The 25816-nt window shown below is 47.6% G+C and overlaps 2 long non-coding RNA genes across 2 annotated transcripts; both read right to left on the bottom strand.

Moving 5' to 3' along the window:
* Positions 1-4731: 4731 nt before the first annotated feature.
* On the bottom strand, positions 4732-25528 carry LOC122117473. The gene is made up of 3 exons (XR_006149170.1): positions 25518-25528; positions 10271-10276; positions 4732-4815 (listed from the first exon to the last, which is right to left on the bottom strand). It is a non-coding gene; the product is annotated as an uncharacterized LOC122117473 (long non-coding RNA).
* LOC122117472 lies at positions 15259-17873 on the bottom strand. Its single transcript, XR_006149169.1, has 3 exons — positions 17807-17873; positions 15871-15986; positions 15259-15517 (listed from the first exon to the last, which is right to left on the bottom strand). It is a non-coding gene; the product is annotated as an uncharacterized LOC122117472 (long non-coding RNA).
* Positions 25529-25816: the final 288 nt, after the last annotated feature.

Genomic DNA, 25816 nt, shown 5'->3' with positions numbered 1-25816 from the left:
ACCTGCTTTTCTCTGTCTCTCTCTGTCTCTCTGTCTCTCTCTCTCTGTCACACACAAAGAGTAATTAGTTCCCTTTTATTGCCAATTAACATTCATTGAAACACCTCTGTTCAATTACTTAAAGATAATTTTAAAAAGAACTTAAGACAATTAACATACACACAAAATAATTATCACAAACTTGGTTGGCTATAAACAACCGGCATTGCATTGTCTTACAGTTTTGGGGATCTGAAGTCTGAAATCAGTTTCACAGAGCCCAAATCAGACCACAGTCAGCAGAGATTTGGGGCTACAGAGAAAATTCTCTCCCTCCCCGCTCTCTCCTTCCCTCTCTTCTCTCCATGATATGACTTGGTTTCTCCTCAAATGAATCCTTTGCCTCTACCTCCCTCTGATGAGTGATTCCTGTGATTACCTAGAGCCCCCCCCCCCACACCTGAATAATACAAGATACCCTCTAACAATCCTTCACTTAATCACACCTGCTGTCTGTTTTGCATTTTAAGGAAAGCCCCACAGGTTTTCTGGATTAGGACCTACATAATCAGCCTACCGCAACCTGTACCCATCAGTTCAACACGTGGAGCTTCAAGCTTAGGTCTGGTGTGTGCTGGCGCTGAGGAAGAAGCCTGATGGAGGGGTCTTTGGAGGCTCAGGTAGGCTCTGGAGGGCTACTAGAGCTTTTGCTTTGCTCTTACCTCCTTTCTAGAAACAGGAGGAGCTGTCACAGCCAGCCCTGTTCTTGGGTGGCAGAGGGGACACGACTAGAGCTCAGGGCCTCTGCAACCCAGTGCCTCCGACCTTGCCTTCTCCCACCTCCCCTCCAGGCCCACTCTCTGGAGTGTGGGTGCTGCGCTGTCGGACAGCCCAGCCCAGGCCTTTCCCAGACTCTGGGTCCTGGCCTGGGTCGCCGCGTCCCCGGCAGTTTCTTAGAGCAGACCGCACGCTGCGATCCCGTGCGCGGCCAGCAGGGGTCAGCATCCGCGCGCGCGGCCGCGGCGGGCCGGTCCGCGACGCCCCGCAGCCGGCTCCAGCTGTGCGTGCTGCAGCTGCGTGGTCCGGCCACGCGGCCATCTGTGTCCTCACCGTCCGCCCCTGCAGAAGGAGGTTTGGGCGTGACGGCCAGAGAGAGGACCGGTGGAGGGCGGAGAGGGGCGTCCGGGGGCTGCAGGGAGCGCGGGCCTCGGCCCGGGGAAGGCCGGGGTGTGCTTGGGTGCGTCTGCGCGCCTGGTGAGGCGTAGCCCGGGAGCAGCTGCGGGTCCTGGGGGCAGAGGCAGCAGTTTTGTGACTCTCAGAGCTCAGGGAAGGACTTCCCGACCGCGGAGAACTATTCGAGTGAGAATGAGTTTCCCACTGCGCATCTCGGGAGTCTGATTTCCAAGGGCCCTGGTTCCAGGTGCCAGCGCTGCCGGTCTCCAGAAGGTGGGGCGGGAGCGGCTGCAGCATCGGGCCTGGGCGCAGCTCTTAGTCCATCGCCTGTGAGCCGCAGTGAGCTTTGGCTGCTGAATTCTGGGGGAAACCAGCGATGGGATTAACTCCTTGCTCGCCTAATTAGCCTCTTTCCCACGTGTTTGTAGCCTGATCTGAGCAGCTGCTCCCAGCAGCCTCCAGAGCCACCACTGCTGCGTCATGGTACCCACAAATGGCTATTCTAGAAAAAAAAGACTTTCATTACTTGAAGTTTTCTCCTCTCCCCTCCCCTCCCCTCCCCCCCCCCCCCCCCCCCGTTTTTCTAGCCTTAGAGAGGTCAAAGATCAAGGCCTGGTTCTAGTGTCAGAAAATTCTCGGTGTTAGTTCTGACTGCCACTTATTACTTGGAGATGATGGCCGAGCACTTTGCTTTTTGTGGCCTCGGTTTTCAGGCTAACTGTATACTGTGCGCAGTCATTCAGGTAGTGCTAGTAAAGAGCTAAGGAGAGAGCCAGCCCCAGGTGGCTCCAGACTGTGATCCTAGCTACTTAGGAAGCAGAGAGAAAAGGACTGAGGTTCAAGGCCAGCCTGGGCAGAAATGTCCACGAGACTCAGCACCAGTTTAACCACCAAAAATCTGGTAGTGGAGGTACATAGCTCAAGTGCTAGAGGACCAACCTGGGGGGGACTAATGGAGAGGACAGAGTCCTGAGTTCAAGCCCCCACTACCGCACGTGCGCGTGTACACACACACACACACACACACACACACACTGCTAAGGATAGACTTTAAAACCCATTTTTGTATCGCAGGAGAGCCTTCTAGCCAGCTGGTGGGTGTGGCCTTGTGCTGAGCCTGCCCCTAGAACAGCCTACCCCAGAGGACAGGAAATGCAGCCTGGCTAACTGAGCATGTGCTTTCTTGGCACAAACCTCTTAGGCTCCTAATTGGTCCAGCTCAGAGATCAGTGCAAGTCAGTTCATTCTACCTGTGATTGGCCGCCTCAGTTACTGAATAGATGTAGCCAGATCATGGGGGCTCAGCCCCAGCCCACAATTCATTAGTTACGTGGTTTTAGGACAGTAACTGTATCTCTGTGGGTTTGGTTTTCTCATCTGTACCATGGGTCTCACATAACCTACAGTGTGGACGCACTGTGAAGGCCTAGAAGCAGCAAGCTGACTCTAGTAACCAGACCAACACTGCGTCTGGATCTAAGGCCAGAAAAAGTGAAAACCACCACCTGACATGAGGCCTTCAGGTAAGGCTCTTGCTACTTCTGGTTGATATATCTCTGCAAAAACCAGGCTCAGGCAGTGCTTTGGACATCCCTAGACATTTGTGAGACCAGGTGTCCCAATACTAATCAGAAGAGTCCACCTCAGTGCTGATATGGAAATCTACAGATAGTGCAAAGAGAAACTGATTTTTTCTTTTCCCCCAGGGCTGAGGACTGAACCCAGGGCCTTGCGCGCGCCCTTCTGCTGGGCTAAACCCCCAGCCCCACTGTTTGGTTTGTTTAAGACAGGTCTTGTTATGTAGCTCAGACTTGCCTTGAACTCTTGATTAACTTGCCTCAGCCTCCTGAGAGCTGGGATTACAGGTGTGCACCATCATGCCCAGCTACATTTTGGATTTTGAAATAAACTCTTAGACTCACAATGGATGGTGAATAAAGCTGTTACGAGCACTTGTGTATATCCTTGGTCTGGACAAACATTTTCATTTGTCTTGCATACATTCCTAGAAGCATTATTTTTGGAGCATGTGTTTCCCTTGTTCATAGATTTTTTTTTTAAATTGAAAATTGTAAGATAGTTGGAGTCTTGCAGCTCTCATGGGAGATATTTCAATTGGATGACAGCAGGGAGCATGTTTCAGGTAGCAGTGGTTGTGCATGATGTGTGTGTTTGGGTTGAGGAGGTCTCCGGCCTTCACTTGGGGCTGCACTAGCACACCAGTTCAAGGCCTCTGCTGTAGCTGTAGAGAGGCAGCCATGGCATGATTCTTGGTGGCTCCTTGATGTATGACTGAAATCTGTGTGGGTTTCCATTTAGCAGGGGGTATCTTTAGAAGTTCCTCATGGTGGCTGGTTTCAAGTCAAAGCTGGTGGACTTGAGGCCCCCTGCCTTAGGCCTACCTGGGTCCTGGGTGCTGAGTATTCAGGCAAAGCTCAGGTTTCTGCTGTCCTGACTGTGTCTCTAGATCAGCTCTCTTTATGGAGGCTCAACATTCTCCTTTAGCTGTTTTTCCAGACTGTGGCACCAAGGGACTTTTGTAAGAATTTAAACTAACAGTTTCCATTACATCAAACAATGCCAGTGGAGTCTTATGTGCTGATTTATTTTTACAGACTAAACTGTAATACTTAATTTAATTTTCGAGTCATCTGCATAAGTTTCCAATGACAGGGAAAAGGAGAATGCTCATAATCAGCCCAAATGTCATTGTTTAAATTTGCTATGTTGTCTTACTGTAAACAATTTGGAGTGCTACACTTTCCTCAGGTCTTGAAGAAATCACTTTCTAAAGTAAGTAAAGCAACAAGAACAAATCATAAAACCAGAAAACAGCAACAGCGGAGTGGGGGATGATGCTCGTGCTGTTGGGATGAGTTATGAACAATATCTCTGTCTTCCCAGTAGAATGTGGACATTTTCCCATCATTCACCAGGCTCAGCCCCATTGCCTCTGGTCTCAGCATCTGTCAGCCCTGTGATTTTATTTAGTCCTTACAACCCCTCAGGGGAGAGATGGTGGCTATTCCTGTTTTAAAGATGAGTATGTTGAGACTCCATGAGTAGGCGAGTTTTTCTTCCTTTCCATGCTGCAATTTAGTGTTTGAAATGAGGCATGGGGCAAATGCCTGCCAGAGTAAGACTGCTGGTATCATGGGTGGTCATTAAACTTCAAGGTTTTTCTGCCATCACATTCCCACTTCCCACAGCTTCCCATGTTTCTTCATGTCCTAGGCCCATTTGATTGCTTTTTCTCTTTTTGTACTGTTCTGGAGCTTGAATTCATAGCCTGGGTACTGTCTCTGAGTTGTTTTGTTTTTAGCAGTGTCTGTGGTTTATTTAAGCACAAATAAAGGGCGGATGTGAGCCATCTATTTGTTTTCCTCACTGCGCAGCCTGGCATTGGGATTGGTGACTCTGATGGCCAGCCGGCCTGCTCTTTCCACGATGGATTTTCGGTTCTTGGCGGAAACATTGCAGGCGATCTCAGCGCAGTGACACTTGTTGCACATGAGCAGCACTCCCAGCTCCTTGACATTGTGGACCAGGAACTTCCGGAATCCACTGGACAGCATGTGCTTTGTTTCCTTGTTGCTCCCATAACCAATAGTGGGCATCAAGATCTGGCCCTTGAATCTCCTCCGCCCGCTGTTGTCAATGCCCCTGCGTTTCCGCCAGTTTCGCTTAATCTTGACATATCGGTCGGACTGCTGGCGGATGAACTTCTTGCTGCTCTTTTTGATGATCTTGGACTTCACCAGAGGTGAAGGAAGGGGCTCTGAGATTTTTGCTCAGGGTTACTAGCACTTGAGCCATAGTTCCACTTCTGGCTTTTTGCTGGACTTTCCTGCCTGGGCTGGCTTTGAACCACAATCCTCAGATCTCAATCTTCTGAGTAGCTAGAATGACAGAGATGAGCCACTGGCACCTGGTTCATTGATTGCTTTTATCTACAAACTCTCTACTGTCTTTTTTGGGGGGGGAGGTCAATTGAGGGGCCTGAACTCAGGGCCTGGGCGCTGCCCCTCAGTTCTTCAGCTCAAGACTAGCGCTCTACCACTTGAGCCACAGTGCCACTTCTGGCTTTTTCTGCTTGTGTAGAGCTGAGGAATCGAACCCAGAGCCTCATGCATGAAAAGGCAAGCACTTTACCACTGTCTTTTTAAAAAATTAAATATTATGCTGCTGTGCCCCCTCTCCTAAAAGCCAGTTGCTAGGTCTGGGCACTCCCTGCAAAGGAGAGCATGTTGTATCCTCATTGATTTTTTTTTTTTCTTTTCCATCCACCTCACTTATTTTTTTTATCACATTTACCCCAAAACAACATTTCATGTTGTTCCGATGGTCTCCTATTTTCTGGTCAGGGTTCTTGCTGAAGTAAAGCTCTTCTTGGTATGAGTTACAGATAATCCCTCCCTGTTGGTTACAGAGGGCATCATTACATTTCAAAACTTACTGACAGAGGCTACCTCATACCCAGGTATGAACTAGGTTTTGCCCCTACGAGCACTCTTAGTGGAATTCCTGCATTCTTAGGTCATGATTCCGTAGCAATTACCAGCTCTGTTCAAGGACTGTGGCCTTGTTCATTCCATTCACCTCTGTGGTCTGAGAGAGACTCTGTGGATTGGAAGATTGAGGTGCCCAGTATCATCCTTTCCCATTCTGTGGTGCTCCTTTAGCTATCACTCAATACTAACTTGTGAATGGTTTCTTAGAGCTGGAAAAAGTGGTATGTTATTTACTGAATGATTAACAGATTCTAGCAATCAGTAATGCATTATAACCCTGGTTTATCGAAAGCAGTAAGTCATATGAAATTTCCATGCCTTTTGCACTGATGACCAGTTTTCCTTCATTTTTATCTTGAGTGTGATGAACATTTGTATGTGCCACACACTCTGTAGAACAACAATGGGACCGACTTTTCCTTATAGTGTAGGGAATGGCACTACAGTGGCTCATGAGGCTGTAGAGGAGGAAGGAGTTCTTAAAAGATGTGTTTTTGACCGTAGAGGATGGACAGAAGACCCAGACATAGTGAGACAAAATGAGATTCAGAGTCAAAATTGACAAGCAGAATTTCCCCCAGATGAACTGAGTCGCGGTGTCCATCTAGCCTCTTGGTTGCTGTTAGGTGTCTCTTACTTGTTGATCTCCTGCAATTTCCAGGACACAGGCCCTGAATTCTGCCTGCTGGTGTACCAACATGTTGAAATAAGCCTCTGCATGGTTGAGAGTTGATATGAACTGACCAGGTCAGAGAGGGGAGAGGTGAGTGGGACAGCAGAGACCTGGACAGAGGCATGGCTCCTGTCATCTGGGGCTCTTCCTCCTCTGTGTCAGTCCCCCATCTCCACATGGGGCTGCTGTACAGGCTCCGTGAAGGCCAATAGGTCCTCCCTGACTAGTGGAGTGGTCCAGACTTATCTATTAGAATAGGCCTTGAGCCCACTCTCTTCACAATGCAACTGAAGGAAACCTCAGAACAAAGCTGAGCATGCCTGCAATCTCAGCACCTTCAGAGGCTGAGGCAGGAGGACTGTGCATTTGAAGTCAGCCTGGGCTACGTAGCAAGACCTTGTCTCAAAAGCAACAGACAGTACAACCATCACTTGGAATCAGCCTCATGCTTTCACTTGACATCCAGTGAGTGGCCTGGAGCATGATAGGTAAACAACTTTGTTGAGAACCACTTATCTGGGACAAGAGCCAAGATGATTCCTATTCTAAGTCCTAGCTCCTTCCACCCCTCCCCTGTGCAGATGGTCTGTTTTCCCCTGACTGTGAGCATCAGGAGTACCAGTCCTGATAGTTGCTATAGAAGCGGAGACTCTAGCAACTGGACATTGAAGTTGGAGGTCTCTAAAGGCTGTTTCGAAGTGTTTTCAGTTGGTGGTTGAATGATCCCTCCTTCAGCTCTGCCCCTGTCTTCACAGACGTCTGCTCCCTGCTTTCTGCTCCATATGCATTCCCCATAAACACCTACAGCACTCTCTTTTCTTTATGCATTTTTTATTATTATAAAGGTGATGTACAGAAGGGTTATAGTTACCTAGGTCAGACAGAGTACATTTCTTTTTGAACAATGTCATCCCTTCCCTTCCTCTCTCCATTTTTCCCTCCCATCATTACCCACAAGTTGGATAGTTTGTTTTCAAATAGTGTCTAGTGAGTCCCACAGCTGCATTTGCTCACCCTTTGTCCTACCAATTCTGTGCATCTTCTTACTCTCCCAAAGACAGATAAAAGAACAAACAAGACAAATGGAAAGGAAAGTGAAAACAGGAACAGAGGGAAAAAAAACGCATTTCCATTTCCTGGAGTTCATTTTCGTAAACATTATTTAATACGGACAGAAGCACACGGACCTTGTGCCTCTGTGTTCCTCTCCTCAGGGTTTCCTCCTTTGTTCTCACTGTGCCCACACTACTCTTGAGCCTCCTAGACTTCCTTCAGCCCTGGGGGTTTCAGCCATGAGTGAAGATCACTGTAGCGCGGGAAGAGCCATGAGATCCGCATCTCAGGACCCCATCCTGGCGCACAGGGGTCACAGGACCCCCTGTGACCTTCAAGTCAGTCACGAATCAATCCTGGTGTGTGTAGAACATCAGCCGGATGTCTGTCCCTGTGACTTCTCATTCTAATCTGCCCTACCTGTGGCTTGTGAAGACAAATCAGGGGGAAGAAAAGCACCCTCCACACATTTAACCCATCCACTTTGGGCTATAGAGAACCCCTCCTCCCCCCCCAAAAAAAATGCTAGAAAAAGGCAGCAGGAATATCTGCAGGAAAAGTGGCCAGGCCACAGTTTCTGGATCTCAGCAAGGGCCAAGGAAGGAGGGACCCTCACTGCTCTGCATTTGTCATTTATGAAGGACAAAGGATTGGAGAAAGAGGGAAGCTTCTGGGAAATATTCCCTGAAGTTTGGGGAAACAAATGCCTCCACTTATGGGGAAAGGGAAGGCAATCCCTGCCAGTAGGATGGCATGGTGGAGGGCACAGAGGTGGGGGAAGGGCTGGGCTGATGTACTGGGTGGAAGGCAGGAACCTCTGGAGGGGCCCCAGGAAGCTGAGCATCCTGAGTGGAAATCCAGGCTGAGCCTGCTTACTGCTTGCTGGTCCCAGATGCTGAAATGCATCAGAAGTTGGCAAGCAGTCCAGGAATGTTCAGTGTCGGCTGGGGAGTTTTAAACAACAGCATTGTGGACGTGCCTTGCTATGTTCCAGGGAGGAGTGAGGCCCCATGACTGAACTACAAGAGGAAATGGAAAATGAGGCTCACCTTCAAGTTTTTTTGTTGGGGTGAGTGGGGGTGGTCCTGTCTAGAACTTTGTGATGCATCTGGAACATGTAAGCCCCAGTCCTTTCTGAGCCCTGGGGAGCAGGCTACTCAAAGGGTCCACTATTGGATCACCAGAAGCCCCAGGTTTAGGCAGCTCCCTGCTCCATGTGCAGTAGCAGGACTGCACCCTGACCCCTATCATTAGCTCCCTTTGAGACGAAGGATGACAGACAAAGTTGAAGCCAGTGACCTGAGTGTGACTGGCTGTTTGGAGCGAAGTGTGGGTGGCTCAACTGATCCCATGGAGGGCTCAGTTTCTCAGTCCTGACTACCATCTAGAGTTGCCTGAGGATCTTGATAGCCGAGATAGCCACCTTTGAATTCTAACAGGTTCCAAGTGAAATCCAGGCATAACTAGTTTTAGAGGATCTGTGGTGTTTTTTGTGGTCCTGGGACTTGAACTCTGGGCCTAGGCACTGTCCCTGAGCATTTGTGATCAAGGTTAGCTTTTTACCACTTTAGTCACAGCTCCACTTCTGGCTTTTTGTAGTTAATTGGAGAGAAGAGTCTCACAGACTTTTCTACCCAGGCTGACTTCTAACCATGATCCTCAGATCTTAGTCTTTTGAGTAGCCAGGATTACAGGTCTGAGCTGCTGGCACCTGGCTTTACTTTTGTTTGGAAAATCTGAGTGAACAGAATATACCTTACCCCAGGTTACCTATCATCCACTTAACTTTCAACCTTTGGCCAGCTCTGTTGTGGCACCTTCCCCACTGGCCTCCTGGGTTGTTTTGAAGTCACCGTCAATGTCACAAGCTCAGGATTGCATCATCTCCAGGTGGTTCTCCTGTCCAGACAGGGTTGAGACCCACAGATCTAGTCCAATCCTTTCATCTTACAGATTAAGCAACTGTAGTTCAGAAAGGAGCAAAGATTTGCATAAGTCCTACAAAAACCCCTTCCTACCTTAACACCCATGAACAAGTGAACTCAGAAGCTCTATAGAGACTTCTGGAGCATCCTTCTCAGAATACTTCTGGCACAGCTTAGCCTGGCCTGAGCCAAGGCCTCCCAGAGACAGTGTGAGCCTCTGCCTTAGGTGCCAATCGAAATTCTTTTCTTCTGCTTCTGTCTCACCAGGCAGAGCCTAGTCTCATTGTGAGAACCCACAAACAGCCTGTTTGGATCTTCCTGGCTCTAAGGCTGTTCTGTGTTGTGGCTTCTGGGCCAGGTGGGGCTGAGATAACTCAGGGCGGGGGAAGCCAGGCTTTCTAACTCACGGGGAATCCTCTGTACTCCAGAGAGCTCAGAGAGCACCAGGTGGCAGGGCCTGGGGCAGTGGGTAAGCTGCCCACAGGGCCGGTAGATAGATACGCTGGGCTTCTCATACCCTGTCTTTTCTAGTCAGAGGAGGGATGCTAATTGTGAAACCAGGTGTTTGTTGACCTCTTGGAGGGGAAAGGAATGGTTAGTAATGGAAGCAAGCTCCTGTACTGGGCTGGTTCCGGTGAGGGTGGGAAATTCTCGGTGGTAACAGCAGCCCCAGAACTGGGGCTTCTGACGGCTTCCATGAATAGGTAAGGGGTTAGATTATTTTTTTCCCTGTCTTTAGGAAGATTCCCTTCCACTTCACTCCTGCCAGTGTGGGCCTTCAGCCTGCCACTGTTCTGAGTGATCTGCAGAGACAGACAGCAGCCTGACTCCTTGGCTCTTACAGAGGCTGTGGCTGGGCCAAGGTTGAATGAAGAGAAAAGCTGTATGTGTGCTGTAGTCTCAGGAGGGTGGGGAGGCGGGGGTCTGTGTGCCCCCCCCACCAGCCCACATCCCACCAGGGCCTCGTGGGAGCCCCTCCCCCAATAGATAAAGGGTCAGACTCCACATCATCATTTGCCAGTTAGACTAAAATCCACAGGGACTTAAAAAAATTTCGGTGCTGGTGGCTCCTGTAATTCTAGCTACACTAGAGACTGAGATCTGAGGATTGAGGTTCAAAGCCAACCTGGATAGGAAAGTCCGATTGACAGCCAAAAAGCCAGAACTGGAGCTGTGGCTCAAGTGGCAGAGAGCTAGCCTTGAGGGAAAAAAACTTCAGGGACAGCACCCAGGTTCTGAGTTCAAGCCCCAGGATTGGTGCATGCACGCGCGCGCGCACACACACACACACACACACACACACGCACACGCACACGCACACGCACATAATCAGAGGCATCTGGTGAAATTACAGCTGAGGCCTTGACTCAGGGCTGTTACTAATTTTGTCTTGTTCATGTTTAACTATTAAACTACCAGGTAAAACTGGGCCCATGTGGGTGTTAGGGGAAGGGCTGTCCAGACTAAGTAAGCATCAGAGACCAACCTCTGAAATCCTTGGGAGAATTGAGGGTGAAATCAACCACTTTGCTCTCCAGCTGCTGGGGAAGACAGGCCTATATGGGAGAGACCCAAGGAAGCCTTTATTCCTGTGTGCTGGCAAGTCTGACTCAGAGGACTGATGTCTGCTAGGTGCAGCAGTCAGAGGACAGAGGACAGTGCTGTCAGATCGGAGGGGACTTGCTGCAGGTGGTATGAAAGTCTGATAGGACCCAAGGAAAAAAAGCAGTCCCTACACCCCATCTCTGAGTATACACTACAGGGTCATCTCAAATCTATGTCCTATCAAACCCAGCCATGGCAGGCAGCTAGACACCTCTTTTACCTTTTGTCATTGCACCCTGGAGGGCCAAGCCAAACACCACTATTATTTTTGCAGGAAATGTACAAAATGCATGGTTATATGATTTCAAGCACACATTTAACTTTTATTTGGCCTCCCTTTTTATGTTCTGTGGTATAGAAGAACCCATGTCCCTAAACTGGATAGTGGCTACCCTTGAGTCAGGTCCAGAGGATGTGGTCAGGTTTGCAGACACTGCTAAGTTCTTCCCTGAAAATGGGCCCAGGATGGAGATAGAGGTGGATGATGTGCTGAGCAAGGGTGGGTGATCACCTAGTCCTGTCACGTGTAAGGGCCAAGGGAAACACAAAGTTTGCTGAGATGTTTGTGTTCAGTTTCAAGCTGTATGAGTTCACTTAACTATGTCCTGAGATTCTTCTTGGGGTTTTCTTTCCCCCAATTACAAATCCAGAGTATGGATTGCCCTGGAAAATGGAAACATTTCATGATTGTTCCCAAATTAGGATTTCTTCTCCTTACAGCTGAAGCTTTTAAAGAAAACAAGAAATGTAAGGTAATAGTTACTCAGTCTGCCTGTGGCCAGTTGCCAAGTGATAGGAGGCCATCAGCAGTTTGGAAATATGTGGCTGTCCTGCAGAGCATAGTTGGTGTGGTCAGGGAATCAGAGGGACAGAGGTGGCGCATTCCTGGCTCTTGAAGGGAGGAAAATGTGCAACCAGGCCAGGTGGCTCTCCTGTTGGCAGATACCAGGTAGTCTTTGGAAAGAGACAGTGTTGTGGTGCTGTGTAGCTGTGGCCAGCCTGGACCTTGCTGGCTAGCTGTGAGTTTGTCTCAGCTTGCTAGTCCTTCTCTCTTCCTCATTCCATGAGAAAGCCCAACCTTACTCTAGCCTAGGACTTCTGTCTTTGTGTACTAGTCTCTGCTCACCTACTCTGCCTCCCCTGCAAGCCAGCAAAGGGCTCCTTAGCAACTCTAAAAAGATGCTCATTGATTGGTTTGCTTCCCTTTGCCGTAACCCTGTGTTCAGTCTGCCTCTCCCATGCACAGGGAGTGAGCATCTTTTCATCTGTCCTGAGCACTTACTTGCCTCCTTGTTTCTTTAGCCCCAGAGGTCTTCTCCTAACTTGCCAGATCCTGAGCTCAGCTCTAGAGGGAGAGGGAGAGGGAGAGGGAGAGGGAGAGAGAGGGAGGGAGGGAAAGGGAGGAGAGAGAGAGAGAGAGAGAGAGAGAGAGAGAGAGAGAGAGAGAGAGAGAGAGAGGAGAGAAAAACGGGCCATTTAAAACTCTGTGTTCCCAAGTGGAGTTCTCAGCTTCTGCTTTCTAAATCATTACCACCACCAGTTCTGCCTCTGTGCTTGGTAGGGCTGCCCATAGAGGGACAAAGGCCTCCAAATGGACTTGGCCCATGCCCTGGATGGTGGCATTCCAAGTGTGCCAAGTCTACAGCAGAGCAGCTGTCTTTGGCCTCACCTCCTCAGCCAAAGGCCCAGCACAGGACATCTCTCATGCTGCTCCCACCTCTCACCTCGAAGTCTTCTCCTGGCAAGACCACAGCTCCTCCAGAGTACAAGGAGCCGCGGGCAGGGGGGGGGAACTTGGGAAATGGGGGGGGGGGCAGAAGTCAGCTTCCTTTATTTTCTGTTCTCCTAATACTCATGGGACAAAAGAGATGGGGTGATTTTATTCTCTCTGAACAAGAAGGCTATAGCCCAGTATCCTATTGAGCCAAACCTCTCCTGTCTTTCAGCTTCTCATTTGGGCACATCTTGGGGCCGATAGAGCCTATGGAGCAAACAAAAAATGATCTTCAACAATGAGATATATGTTCCTATTTGATGCCAAAAAGCCATTGTTGCTCCAGAACAAGCCACAGGATAGGGGAATGCGTGAGGCTGGAGCCCTGGAGAAGAAAGGTGTCAGCCAGGAGCACCAGGGCAGGGTTCCAATGACAAGACGTCTGACCTTGGCCCCTGTGAGTTAGGCAGCTGAGAAACAATCAGCAAGGCATCTGAGTTTGTCAGGCATTGAGTGTGTGCAAGGCGTTGACAGGAAGGCTATGCATGAGGAAGCTAAAGTGTCCTGGCCCCCTCCTGGGAGCTTGGGAACCCATTGGGGAAATAAGAACAACCTAAATTGCACTTAGAGCAGTGGGGATTCGGTGCGACCTTGACCTCTCACTGACTGTGTGAATGGGCAGGAAGTGTGGTAGACTGGGAGCTTGTTCATTTGTGCATGCTCCCTAGCCCACCTGGAATGCACTAAGTGCTCAGTACATTCATTCTGAAGGAATAGATGGGGGGGGGGGGATTGGTGGGAGGGGGGAGTTCAGGCTAAGTGTGGAAAGATGGTAGGATCGTCAGGTGCCTAGAAGAAGGGAGGGCGTTTCAGGCTGGAATGTGGCATGGGTGGCAGGAGGGGGCTGGACGGCCCTGCTGTTGGCTGACAACTCGCTTGCAGCAAAGCAGTTAATGTCTGAATTCTTTTCTTGGAGGGCAGCGGATTGCAGTCAGCCCATGGCATTTCAACCCATCTAGCCAGGGACTCCTGGCCTCATTACTATGCCTTTTTCTGTATCAGCACATGGTCTGGAGGACCTGAGTGGACTCAGGGAGGAGCCTGAAGCCCCAGGCTCTGATGCAGCAGTGTTGAAGTGGAGCTTGGCAGGGTTGCAGCCTCGGCAGCAGGTAGCCCAGGGTGTGGGTGGGAATACAGATATTTTGTTCAGGGAAGTGGGAGTAATTTAGAGTTCTTTATGGAAAATAGAATAGGTTAGCTCATTTATTACTCATGCAGTCTTTTCAAGGGCAGTGCAGACTGGATGCTAACCTAAAAGCATTTTGCCAACAAAGATTCTAAATGTCAGAGGGACTCAAGAGATGTCACCTGTAACACCTCCCTTTTTGGTACAGAAAGAGTGGCCATGGAGAGCCAGTGCACGACCGTGTGTTCCTGCAGCCTGGCGATAATGCTTTCATGATCCTTGTTTCCTTTTTTTTTTTTTAATTACTACAGACTCTAGGCTCCAGTGTACTACTCTAGAACGAAAACCGAGGGATAAACATGTATCTTTATTAGCACTGGCTGGGTTCTCCTCTGTCTGCTCCCAAATAAAGTTATTTGGTCTGACTCTAAACCTTCTGGAGTAGATAGAGGCTAGAGCTGGAAGTTCTACTAGTTATCACTATCCCAATTTATCTAAATCCACAAGCCAAGGTTAATAGGATCCCTTCACTGCTACTTCTGATCTTATGGACATTAGGTAATGAGATGACTCACTCCTTTGGGTTCTCCTGCTTTCAAATGTATCACACAGCCAGTATCTAGAGAACTATTAGGGATTATTGGCAGAGAAGGAAAATGCACAGGACAGAATTGTTTGTCTCACCTGAGTGCTGGTGGTTCATACCTGTAACCCTAGCTACTCTTTCTAAAGATGACAGTTTGAAGCCAGCCTGGCAGACAGTCTGTAAGATTCTTATTTTCAATTAACCACCCCAAGAGTTAAAGGTGGAGCTATGGTTTAAGATGTGAGTTTAAAAAAGCTGAGTATGAGCAAGAGGCTCTGAGTTCAAGCTCCAGCATTAGCACAAAGAAAAATTACTGGGCTGGGAAGGTGGCTCAGTGGTAGAGTGCTTGCCTTGCATGCATGAGCCCCTGGATTTGACTCGTTAGCACCACATAAGCAGAAAAAGTTGGAAGTGGCGCTGTGGCTTAAGTGGTGGAGTGCTAGCCTTGAGCTGCAGAGCTGAGGGACAGCGCTCAGGCCCAGAGTTCAGGCCCCACGACCAACAACAACAAAAAGAAAAATTATTTGCTTCAAAAAGTACAGAGAGGCTTGAGAGATTAACATGTTCAAAACAATAAACTAGACGGTCAGGGTGGTAATTAAAGTTGTTGGTTCCTCGATCCTCCCCTTCTTCCCCCCTCCCCCTCCCTGCCACACACCCACAATTTGGCCATCACTGGCCTCTTCAGGAGATGACACAGTGTAGCAGGAAAACCCTAGAGTGACTGGGTTGAGGGGGAGAGCAGAACTGCCCCTAGCAATAGGAACCAAACTCAGAGACAGAAAAACTTCCCACTTCAGGATTCACACAAATCAGGTAGTCTTTCATCTACAGGTGACTGGCCATTTCCTCCTCCTCTTCCATTAAAAGAATATTAGCTAGTAATAGCCAACATTATTATTTGTCAGGTACTATCTGCTTTAACAGCTTGTTCCCGTGAATAGCTCAGTGAAATAGGTACTATGGTTACTTCCTTTTCTGGATGAGGAAACAGTGATTCCAGTCAGATGTAACAGATTCCAGGTTCAGGTTCCTGATGGCGTGCTCAGCTGCTCCCTGTGAGACCCTGCTGAGGACCTGGCCAGGACTTGTAGCTGAGTGCTCAGGAGAGACTGCAACAGAGATGACAGGCAGCCTGTGATCCTGGATGCTCCAGCGGGATAACCCAATGCAGCAGCAGAATCAGCAGCTACAGCAGAGACCTTGCACCTAAGACCTTGTAGCTGCAGAGCCAACACAACCCACGCCATCCCCATCCCTTCCACTGCCTGGAAGGAGGAAGCAGAGGAGGTAGCCTCCCCCAGCTCTTGCTGACTAGTTGGCAGGCCCACACACTTTCCTGCTGCTGATATATCTGTCATGCTAACCAGGTAGGCAGACTACATACAGCACCTCAGTAAGAAGATAACGGGGGCCAGTGGGTGGAGAATATCTCAGCAAAGGAAATGTTGGTGGAATTAATTACCTGGTAATCTCCAGAAAGGATCATAGAGAGAGGATCTGGATTTGCTTGCTTCGGAATCTTCCAGAAGAGAGGGAGAGGAGTAGGGCTTCAAGGAGGAGCCGAGGCTTCAGCTGACCCTTGAAGAAAGTGTGAAAGTAAGAGGCGTTGGGTTGGAGGTAGGAGGTGGGCCTTGCCGGGACCTGGGGTAGCCAGGCTGGGATGGGGCGGGGCATTCATCGTCAGCTTCTGGAGGAGCAGCCTGTTAGCCTTTGATTCCTTAAGAAGCCTAGCCCTGCTGGGCTCACCACAGATCCTCATTTTACATCCTCTTTATGAAACTGAAGCCCCCCTCTCCCCCCAAATCCTGATTTTCCTTCTATGAGAGACAAAATTTCCAAAATAGCTGTTTTATTTTTTCTGCTGAGTTCTCTGATAGGAAAACTGTATGCACAGGGATATTTAAATGAGATCTATATCTGGTGAGAACATCTCTGTCTCTGAAGCATTTACAGCCACAGAATCCTGTGTCCACAGTCTTGCAAAATGCTCTCTCCAAACTCAGCCTGGGGCCTCCTCTGCCACCCACACCGAGGCTGCTTCTCTCTCAAGAACAAATAATACTATAGCTCCCTCCAGGCCATGGACTCATGGTAGCATTCCTTCATGAAATGTCAGCCGTGAAGGGCCTTTGTTGAAATAAACACAAGGCAGCAAATGAGGAACTGAATAAGGAGCCCTGACTGCTGGAAAAGCTTCCTTCCCTGCCTGCAGGAAGCTCCGTGGGCTGGCAAGGTGACAAACTTTCCAGTGTTAGCACTGGAAGTCCCACATCTCAGAACTATTTCCCCTGGTTATCAAACAGGGACTGTGGTCACTTGCCCATGATTGGGGTTTTCTTTTTGTCCTCATCTCTTTCCTTGCTCCATCTCAGCCCTGAACACAGGCTTTCAAAAAGAATCTTTTATTTAATGTAAAATGAAAATAACAATAGTGGAAAAAAAAGGAACCATTGATCCTTTCTAGGAGCTCTTTACTCTAGATGCTCATTCTAGTGATTTTAATCACTTGGGAAGTTTTTGTTTGTTTGTTTAATTTTGTATTGGTACTGGGGTTTGCACTCAGGACCTGGGTGTTGTCCCTGAGCTCTTTTGCTTAAGGCTACACTCTACCACTTGAGCCAGAACTCTACTTTCCGGGTGTGTGTGTGTGTGTGTGTGTGTGTGTGTGTGTGTGTGTGTGTGTGTGTGTGTGTGTGTGTGTGTGTGTGTGTGTGTGTGTGTGTGTGTGTGTGTGTGTGTGTGTGTGTGTGTGTGTGTGTGTGTGTGGTGTGTATATGGGGGTGTTAATTGGAGGCAAGAGGATCATAAACTTTACCTGCTCAGGCTGGTCTTGAACCTCAATCCTCAGATCTCAACCTCCTACATATGTAGGATTACAGGCATGAGCCACCTGTGCCCAGTTACTTTGGGAAGTTTTGAAAAAGTTCAAGTGCACAGGACCACCAACAAAAATGAAGCCTGGCTTTCCCCAGGTGTTTTCCTTGTATTTTCAGGTTGGGACCATAGCCTACGGTCAGCAGGAAAGGGGCTGCCTAGTTCTGGTTATCGCCAGTTTTTGGCAGACCAGACCTGCTGAGTCTTGATAGGTCAGGAGGTTACCCCTCAGGTCCCAAGGAATGCTTACTCAGGAATTAGCCTCCGAATTGCAGAGTATGAAACTGTGTTTTTCCAGAAGGAAAATCAGGATTCTTTATTAGTGTTTTGCAGTTTCATTGGAGAGAAGCTGTGGCGCCTGTTTCCAGGGGCTTTGGTGGAGAAGCTTGCTACACAGTTGGCCCAGTGCATCTTTCTAGAGGGACAGCCTAGCGCAGATGTTCTCTTCCTTGGACCTGGGAACTTCCTGGGATCCCTGCCCACCCACTTCTAGCCTCCTAGCCTTGCTTCAGTAAGTTGCTCACCTGGGCTCTTTTCTAGGCTGTGTTCCTTGGTGGTCCTGGGTTTCCCATTTGTCACTTCTGTGAGAGAGAAATTAACAGTTTTGCCAGATCCCATATAAACAGGAAGGCAAGCTGTTACCAAGAGCCTCCTGCCCCGCTGCCAAGCCCACAGCTCTGTTTCCTCCCCTCGAGCCTGCCAATTGTGAGCAGGAGAAAAGCAGACAGTGGCTCTCTCTGGGCACTGGATGGGCTCCCTTGTGGCCACTTGAATGCTAGTGTCGGGACTCTCTGACAGCTGGGCCTGCAGCTGGCTGGCTTTGGTGCTTTGAGGGACAGCTAGGGACATCCACTGATTAAATCGGGAACAAAGCAATAATACAGTGGTGGCTGTGCGCCCCAGTGCCGCTGCGTTGTGGAATGCCTAGATGGGGGCAGGGAGGCCATTGGAAACTGTACGAATGAGCAGACAGGGCAATGTCAAGCAAGTGCTGGCGCTCATTAGAAGCTGGGAGAGGGAGCCCCCCTTCCCATGCTCCCCAAATGCTCCTCAGTGTTCTCAGGATCTCCCACGGTGGCAGAGTCCTGGTCACTCCCTGCAGGTTCCACAGCTATCCTGACTGGGGTGGTTTGGCATGCTACTGAGCTGCAAATGGGTCACACATTATAGCAGGTTTATCCACACTGTAATGTATGGGGCAAAACAGACCCTTTTTTCCCTTGCAGGTTATGATTTGAAAAGTGTGCTATGGATTCTATGTAGACACCATGCATGCCAGGGGCTGTATTTATGCTCTGGAAACCAAATTGGGCAATAGTTGAAGATGGGGTTGCTTAGCCCACCACTGCTAGCAGCACCATCTCCAATTAAAGCTATGCTTAGTCAGAACAACTGTGTATGCGTGCGTGTGCATATGCCCAGGCATGCCAGAGAAGCTAAATGCATTCACCTAATAAATGAAGTAGAACAAAGATGAGCAAGACACCAAAGGGATTGATCTAGAGTAGCTGGGTGATGTCTGGGGCACAAACAAAAGGAAATTTGCCAAGTGTTGGATGCCTTTTGATATATCTTGTGTGTGTGCGTGTTCATGCATGTGCGTGTGTGTGCGTGTGCATGTGTGTGCATGTGCGGGCACACACCAGATTTATAGCTTGAACTCAGCACCTGCATGTTGTCCCTAAAGATTTCTTTTGCTCAAAGCTAGCACTTGGCCACTTGAGCCTTAGCTTGGCTTTTGGCTTTTTGGTGCTTGCTTTGAGATGAGAGCCCCATACATTTTCCCGCCCGGGCTGGCTTGGAACCCTGATCCTCAGATCTCAGCCTGCTGAGTAGCTAGGATTACAGGCGTGAAAAGCAGGTGCCTTGATGAATTTTTCACAAATGCTAGGAACTGAAATTCTTGCTAGACTAGGTACTGAACTTCCTATAAAGACTGAGCTTCATGGTTTACTAAGACCTATTGAAGTTATACAAAAATGTTACTTTTCCTATTCTAGCTGTCCTTGGCAGCTGAGGCCTAGATAAGGGACTAGATAGAGCTTGGTTATTTTGGAGTTCATTTAGGAGATTCCAGGGAGCAATGCTGAGTGACTGGGGGGGCAGAGAGGGAAGAAAAGTTGTTATAAAAAGTATTTTTGCAGCCATTCCTGAGGCTCCAGTTGGAGCATCATCCTTACTCAGGACTTTTGAGGAGTGTGGAACAATTTCTCAGGATTGTCCTGATGATCAACCAGAAGAGACATTTAACCATCAGCTCCCATAACTCATTTTTGAGGCTTACAATAGTGCTTTAGTTCCCCCACATATGTGAGCTAAGGGGGATCCCATAAATGTCCTTGGCACCATAGAAACCCCAAAAGAGAGAAGGCAGAGATACAGGCCTGTTCTTGAGCCAAGAGCTGTGAGAACGAGGTCAACATAGATTGTGATTGGAATGAGATGTGAGGTCAAGCATCTTGTCTATCTTTACCAAAAACTTTGACAAGGTCCCCCGACTTCATGCATGAAGTGACTGAACTACAGTCAGATGAGGTCTTAAGCCAAGCTGCAACAGGAAAGTGCAGGGCCTACTTGCATTCTGTTATGTTCCTTTCTCACCTTGAGGGGTCTCCTGACCTATGCACCTTCCCTTCCCCCATTGCAGCAGTTGCAAAGTTCCTGTAAGGGCATTTCCTAGAACTGTCACCATATCATTCTCTTTCTTCAGGGCTCTTCTGCCCTATTGCCTGGGTCTTAGGAGCCCCCAGTAGCCCCACCAAACTGCCATTAAAATTCCTACCTCTTACTGGAAGGATCTCTGCTTACAGCTATCAGGCAAAATATGATTAAACTATCTCACATAGTTGGGCCCCAGATAAGTGACACTAGTAGTAGAACTTCAAGTGAGCAGGTCCAAGGAAGAGAGATTCGTAGACAGAGCTGGGAGCAAGATCAAAAAGCCAGTGAACTTCCTACCTTGAGAGACACCTTGATGAAGCCCCAAATTGAACTCATGTTTTGTCTCAGCTTAAGTGACAGAATAGGAATTCTTCCTTGCTTAGCCAGGATTGCCTGTTATGAGTTCTCTTCAGCTCAGAGAAGGGAGCAGCATGTACTGCTTGTGGCTTCCTGTAGAGAGAGGGCAGGAATGAGGAAGTCCAGAGAGCTCTGTTCTGGAAAGCCCTGTTCTGGGGACCCACCCAAGTCTTTGGGCGTAGAAAGGTACAAGGCGAGAAATTTGTGCATGTGAACACCACACTCCTTGGTGTTAACCTGGTATGTAGGCACACTGAAATGGGCTTCTGCTTGATGTATGCAGTCAAACTTCCCTTTCCAAGAATCTTGTAGTGTGTGGGGGGGCATTCCTGCTGACGTGGGGCAGGTGTGAGCCAGTCGTGGATCACTAGTAATAGAAGAGGACAGTCCTGTATATTTCACTTACTGTGCCTATCACAGAGAGGGCAAACTATGGTTAGTGCTGTGAGGTTTGAGTCTTTGAAAAATTATTAGTTTGTGAAGGTTACCTTACAAGTTAGCTATAGCACTAAATTTTATCTAAATTTTACTTCCCTTGAAACAATTTCCCCCTACCAAAGGAAACTCACAAAGGGAAGTGCAGAAAAATTGGGCTCTGGTTTTATCAGTCAGGGTCCAAAGCGAAATGCAGAACAATTTACAGATAGCTCCGTGTGTGTGTGTGTGTGTGTGTATGTGTGTGTGCGCACGCACATGCGTGTGTGTGTGTGTGTGTGTGAGAGAGAGAGAGACAGAGACAGAGACAGACAGAGAGAACCAGAGACAAAGACAAAGAGATGGAGAGTCACAGATACAGACACAGAGAGACAGACATAGAAAAAGACACAGGGAAAAGGATTTGACTTTTCAGAATTGTGGGGGCTGGTGAAGGAGTGTCTGTAAGGTTGTCTTTGTATCTAATGCTGGGGTTTGAAGGCCTCAGGGAAGGTGGTTAGAAAGGGAAGGAGAATAAGGTCAAGCTGCAACCACAAGCTCGAGGTACAAGCCAAGAGAAAGGGCAGATCAGCGCCAGTGTTGATTCTTGCCCCTGATGGATGGTGTGAATGTTCTTTACAGAAGCTTGGTCTCCCTGACACAGAAGCAAACACACATCTGTTGGGGAAGCTGACAAAGCTGAGAAGAATCCAGAACAAGGTGCAACTGTTGTAAGCTTGACTGTTGTCCCGTATAAGTGAGGAGAACTATCAGATAAATGACCATGTTTGTAAGGTACAAAAAAGCTGCTGCCTTTAGTCCATTTTTCAAATCTCACACAAAAAGCTCTTTTGGCATAGCCTATGCAGAAACATGCAGGAAAGGGAATTCTGGGAAATGTAGTTCGACTTAGCCAAATGGACACATTTGAAAGCCACTACTTTCCCGGAATAATATATTAAATTACTGTTTGGCAAAATCTGTACTGCTATCATTTGAGCAGTGTATCAGGTGATTTACTAATAGTCCTGTGAGAAAAGTATTCCATCCCCATAAAATTACAGAGAACATGTTATTCTCTAACAGCATCTTGCCCCTCTCTTTTGGGGTACTTCATTTTATACAGTCTATGCTTAGTCAAAAGGACAAATAGGTATCCAGCTGTGGCGAATCAGGACATAGCATCTTGGTCACATTCAGCCATAAGCAGTCACTGAGTCATTCAGAAACTTTCCAGATGTAGTCTTTTCTCTAGGAAGTTGTCACTTTATGTCTTAGTCGCCAAGTTACTCTGTAGAGCAGGTTTATCTGAAAGGTAGACAGATAGCAGCATTGTGTTCTTGTTGGGTTCCTCCTCACCCATCACTGGGGATTAAATCCAGCATTTACACATGAACATGCTCCCAGCCCTTTTGTTTGTATTTTTGTCTTCAGGATAGGATTTCTGGCTAACTTAGTAAGGATTGGCCTCAACCTCAAGATCCTCCTACCTCTGCTTCCCAGGTAGCTTGGATTACAGGCTCATACTACCATGCCCAGCTGAGAAAGAACCTCTACATTCAACCATTCTTAAATTTGACTACAGGCTTCTTATTTAATTATATCCTATTTACTTATATTAGTTTGGGTTTGGATTTGCTTTTTTATGACAGTACTGAGGCTAGAACTCCAAGCTCTACTGCTTGAGCCACACCTGCACTTCTGGCTTTTTGATGGTTGTTTGCAGGTAAGAGACCCAAGGATTTGTCTTCCTGGGCTGACTTTGAATCTCGATTCCAGATCTCAGCTTCCTGAGTAGCTAGGATTATAGACATGAGTCACCAATGCCTGGAGTGGATTTTGTCAGTTGCCACCAAAAGAGAATAATAAACAAATGGGTATCAGAAGAATATTGTAAGATCCTAAAATATAGATTGCTTATATATGAAGAGCAGATGCCTTCCATTTCCAAGTCTGAAACCCATCCATTTTCAGTTTCTCTGAAGAAAGTGTTACTTGTAAATCAAAAGATTTATGTGTAATAACAAAGGTAAAATGGCTCCCCCAAGACTGCTCAGCTCATAGGAGGAAGCTAAATCCAGGACTCTGATTCCAAAGCCCTGGTTCTTTCTATGCGCCATGCTGCTTTAGTCTGCAAATACAAGGTTATGCAGCTTGTCACTGACAATGGAGGGAGCTTTTCTAATTCCTTTTGGAAACAGAGTATGGGAGTTGAAGCACAAATGACTAGATTCTGAGGTTAGGATCTGAGACTGTGGTAGGGATGATGAATATCTTTTTAACAAAGTTCACAGAAGCCTCTGGGATTCATGCGTGTATAATCTATACTCAGGAGTTGAACAGATCATAGCAACTTGATAATTAGGGCCAAGGTGGTTCCAGTGAATCCCTTCTACTGAATCCTAGGTGTAAATGTACTACCTCTACCGTGTTGCTTTCCATTCTAGTGTCCAGTCATTTCCCACGACCTACAAGCTTCCTGCTTTAAGTTCTTTTAGCAAGTGGAAAACAGTTGGAGCTCACTCAGCAATAATCATATATCTTTTGTTCTAATATTTTGAGACAGAGTCTTGGCCCTATAACCCTTGTCCTGGTGCTCAAGATCCTCATGCCCAATTGAGCACTGGTGGCTCACGCCTGAAATCCTAGCTACTCAGGAGACTGAGATCTAAGGATTGAGGTTCAAAGCCAGCCCAGGCAGGAAAGTCCATGAGACTCTTATCTCCAATTAACCACCAGAAAACCAGAGGTGGCGCTGTGGCTCAAGTGGTAGAACGTTCACTTTGAGCTAAAGAGCTAAGGGACAGCACCCAGGACCAGAGTTCAAGCCCCATCTCTCTCTCTCTCTCTCTCTCTCTCTCTCTCTCTCTCTCTCTCTCTCTCTCTCTCTCTCTCACACACACACACACACACACACACACACACACACAGATCCTCATGCCTTAGCCTGTAGAGTACTGAGATGATAGATATGTACCACCACACATGCCAGTTACCATAGTTTTAAAGTCTAAAAATCACTCCGCTCCCTTTTCTTTCCCAAGCTTAAGAAACTTAATTTGAAGGGCTTCTTTCCTCTGTGTCTCTTCATACTGTCTTGGCCATCCAACATAGCTTTCAGCAAAGGTAAAATCCCATGTAGTAGCTCCCAGCAGCCACAAGGGGTACTTGACTTGAGATGTAGTTAGTGTGCGGGAGGAAATGAATTTTAAATTTTGTTTACGTGAAATAAATTTACATTTAAAAGAATCAAGTGGATCCAGAAACTAACTCCCATAATGGTACTAGGTGTCTACTTGTTCCAGTTTTGTTTCTCCACTCTCCAAGGTCTTCCTTCCTCCCCTTTTCCCTTTGTCTTTCTTCTCATCTTCATTTCTTCTCTTTTACTGTTCCTCCCTCTCTTCATTCTATTTTTGTCAATATTGGGGTTTCTATGCAGGGCCTTAGGCTGGCTAATCGGGTGTTCTGCCACTTGAGTCATATTGCAAATCCTTCATTTTCTTCTTCTTCTTCTTTTTTTTTTTTTTTTTTTTTTTTTTTTTTTTTGTCGGTCGTGGGGCTTGAACTCTGGGCCTGGGCGCTGTCCCTCAGCTCTTCAGCTCAAGGCGAGCGCTCTACCACTTGAGCTACAGCGCCACTTCCGGTTTTCCGGTGGTTTATTGGAGATAGGAGTCTCATGGTCTCTCCTGCCCGGGCTGGCTTTGAACCACGATCCTCAGATCTCAGCCTCCTGAGTAGCTAGGATTACAGGCGTGAGCCACCAGCGCCCGGCTTCTTTTTTTTTTTAAGACAGAAGCTTGTGCTTTCCCCCCTAGATTAGCCTCAGACCAAGCCTCCTAACCACCCCTCCCATGTAGCTGGGATTACAAGTATGAACCACTATGCCAAGCTCTATCTTTTCTCTTTAAAGTTCTGCTGACTAAGAAGCTGCACACCAGTGGTTCATATCTACTTGAGAAGCTGAGATTGGAGGATCCCAGCTTGAAGCCAGCCCGGGCAGGAAAGTTCATGAGACTCTTATCTCTAGTTAACCACCAAAAAGGCAGAAGTAGAGTTGTGGCTCAAGTGGTAGAGGGCTAGCCTTGTGTGAAAAAGTTCAAGGACAATGTGTAGGTTCTAAGTTCAAGCCCCAGGACTGGCATGCGCGTACGTGAGCACACACACACACACACACACACACACACACACACACACACACTTTTTTTTTCAGATTGGGTCTCTGAGATACTTTACCTCATGTATTCATACTTTAAAAGTTTTTGTTGTTGTTGTTGTTTTTTCTGTTGGTCATGGGGCTTGAATTCTGGGCCTGGGCACTGTCCCTGAACTTTTCAGCTCAAGGCAAGCGCTCTACCTCTTGAGCCACAGTTCTACTTCTGGAATTTAGTGATTAACTGGAAATCAGAGTCTCACAGACTTTCCTTGCCCAAGCTGGCTTTGAACTGTGATCCTCAGATCTCAGTCTCCTGAGTAGCTAGGATTACAGGCGTGAGCCACTGGTGTCTGGCACTTTCCAACTTCTTCTTCTTCTTTTTCTTTTTTTTATTGTCAAGGTGATGTACAGAGCGTTTCAGTTACATAAGGAAATGAGTACATTTCTTTTCAACCTTGTTTTCTCAATTTTCTCCTACTTTCCCTTCCCCCCATCCCTCCCCAAGTTGTACAGATTGTTTCCAACATATTGTGAGTGTCACTGTTGCATTGGTTCCCCCTTGTCCTTTGTCTCACCACTTTGTTGTTTCCCCTTTCCTTCCCTAATTCAAATAAACATGTATGCAATATCAGCGCACCAAAATCAGATACAGTGACAACAGAGAATATACCATAGGGAAGAACATACAAAAGAAACAAAAAAAATCACATAGTACATTAAAAACAACAAAGAAAAACCTCATCTCTTGGAGTCTATCAGAAAGAATGACAATGGAAAGACGTGGAAAAAATAATATTAAATGAAGTAAGCCAGACCCAAAGAAACATAGGTTCCATGGTTTCCCTTATTTGCAATAATTAGTATATGTCTAGGATAATCTTAGCAGATGAGCAGAATAGCTCAATAGCTATGTACATATGACCATATAAGATGATGCTAAGTGAAATGA

The sequence above is a fragment of the Dipodomys spectabilis genome, unplaced genomic scaffold (genome assembly GCF_019054845.1).
Source record: "Dipodomys spectabilis isolate Male_0828 unplaced genomic scaffold, ASM1905484v1 ptg000141l, whole genome shotgun sequence".
Classification (NCBI taxonomy): domain Eukaryota; kingdom Metazoa; phylum Chordata; class Mammalia; order Rodentia; family Heteromyidae; genus Dipodomys; species Dipodomys spectabilis.
The sequence above is the reverse complement of the archived record's forward strand: the minus strand, read 5'-3'. Positions and strand labels throughout refer to the sequence as shown.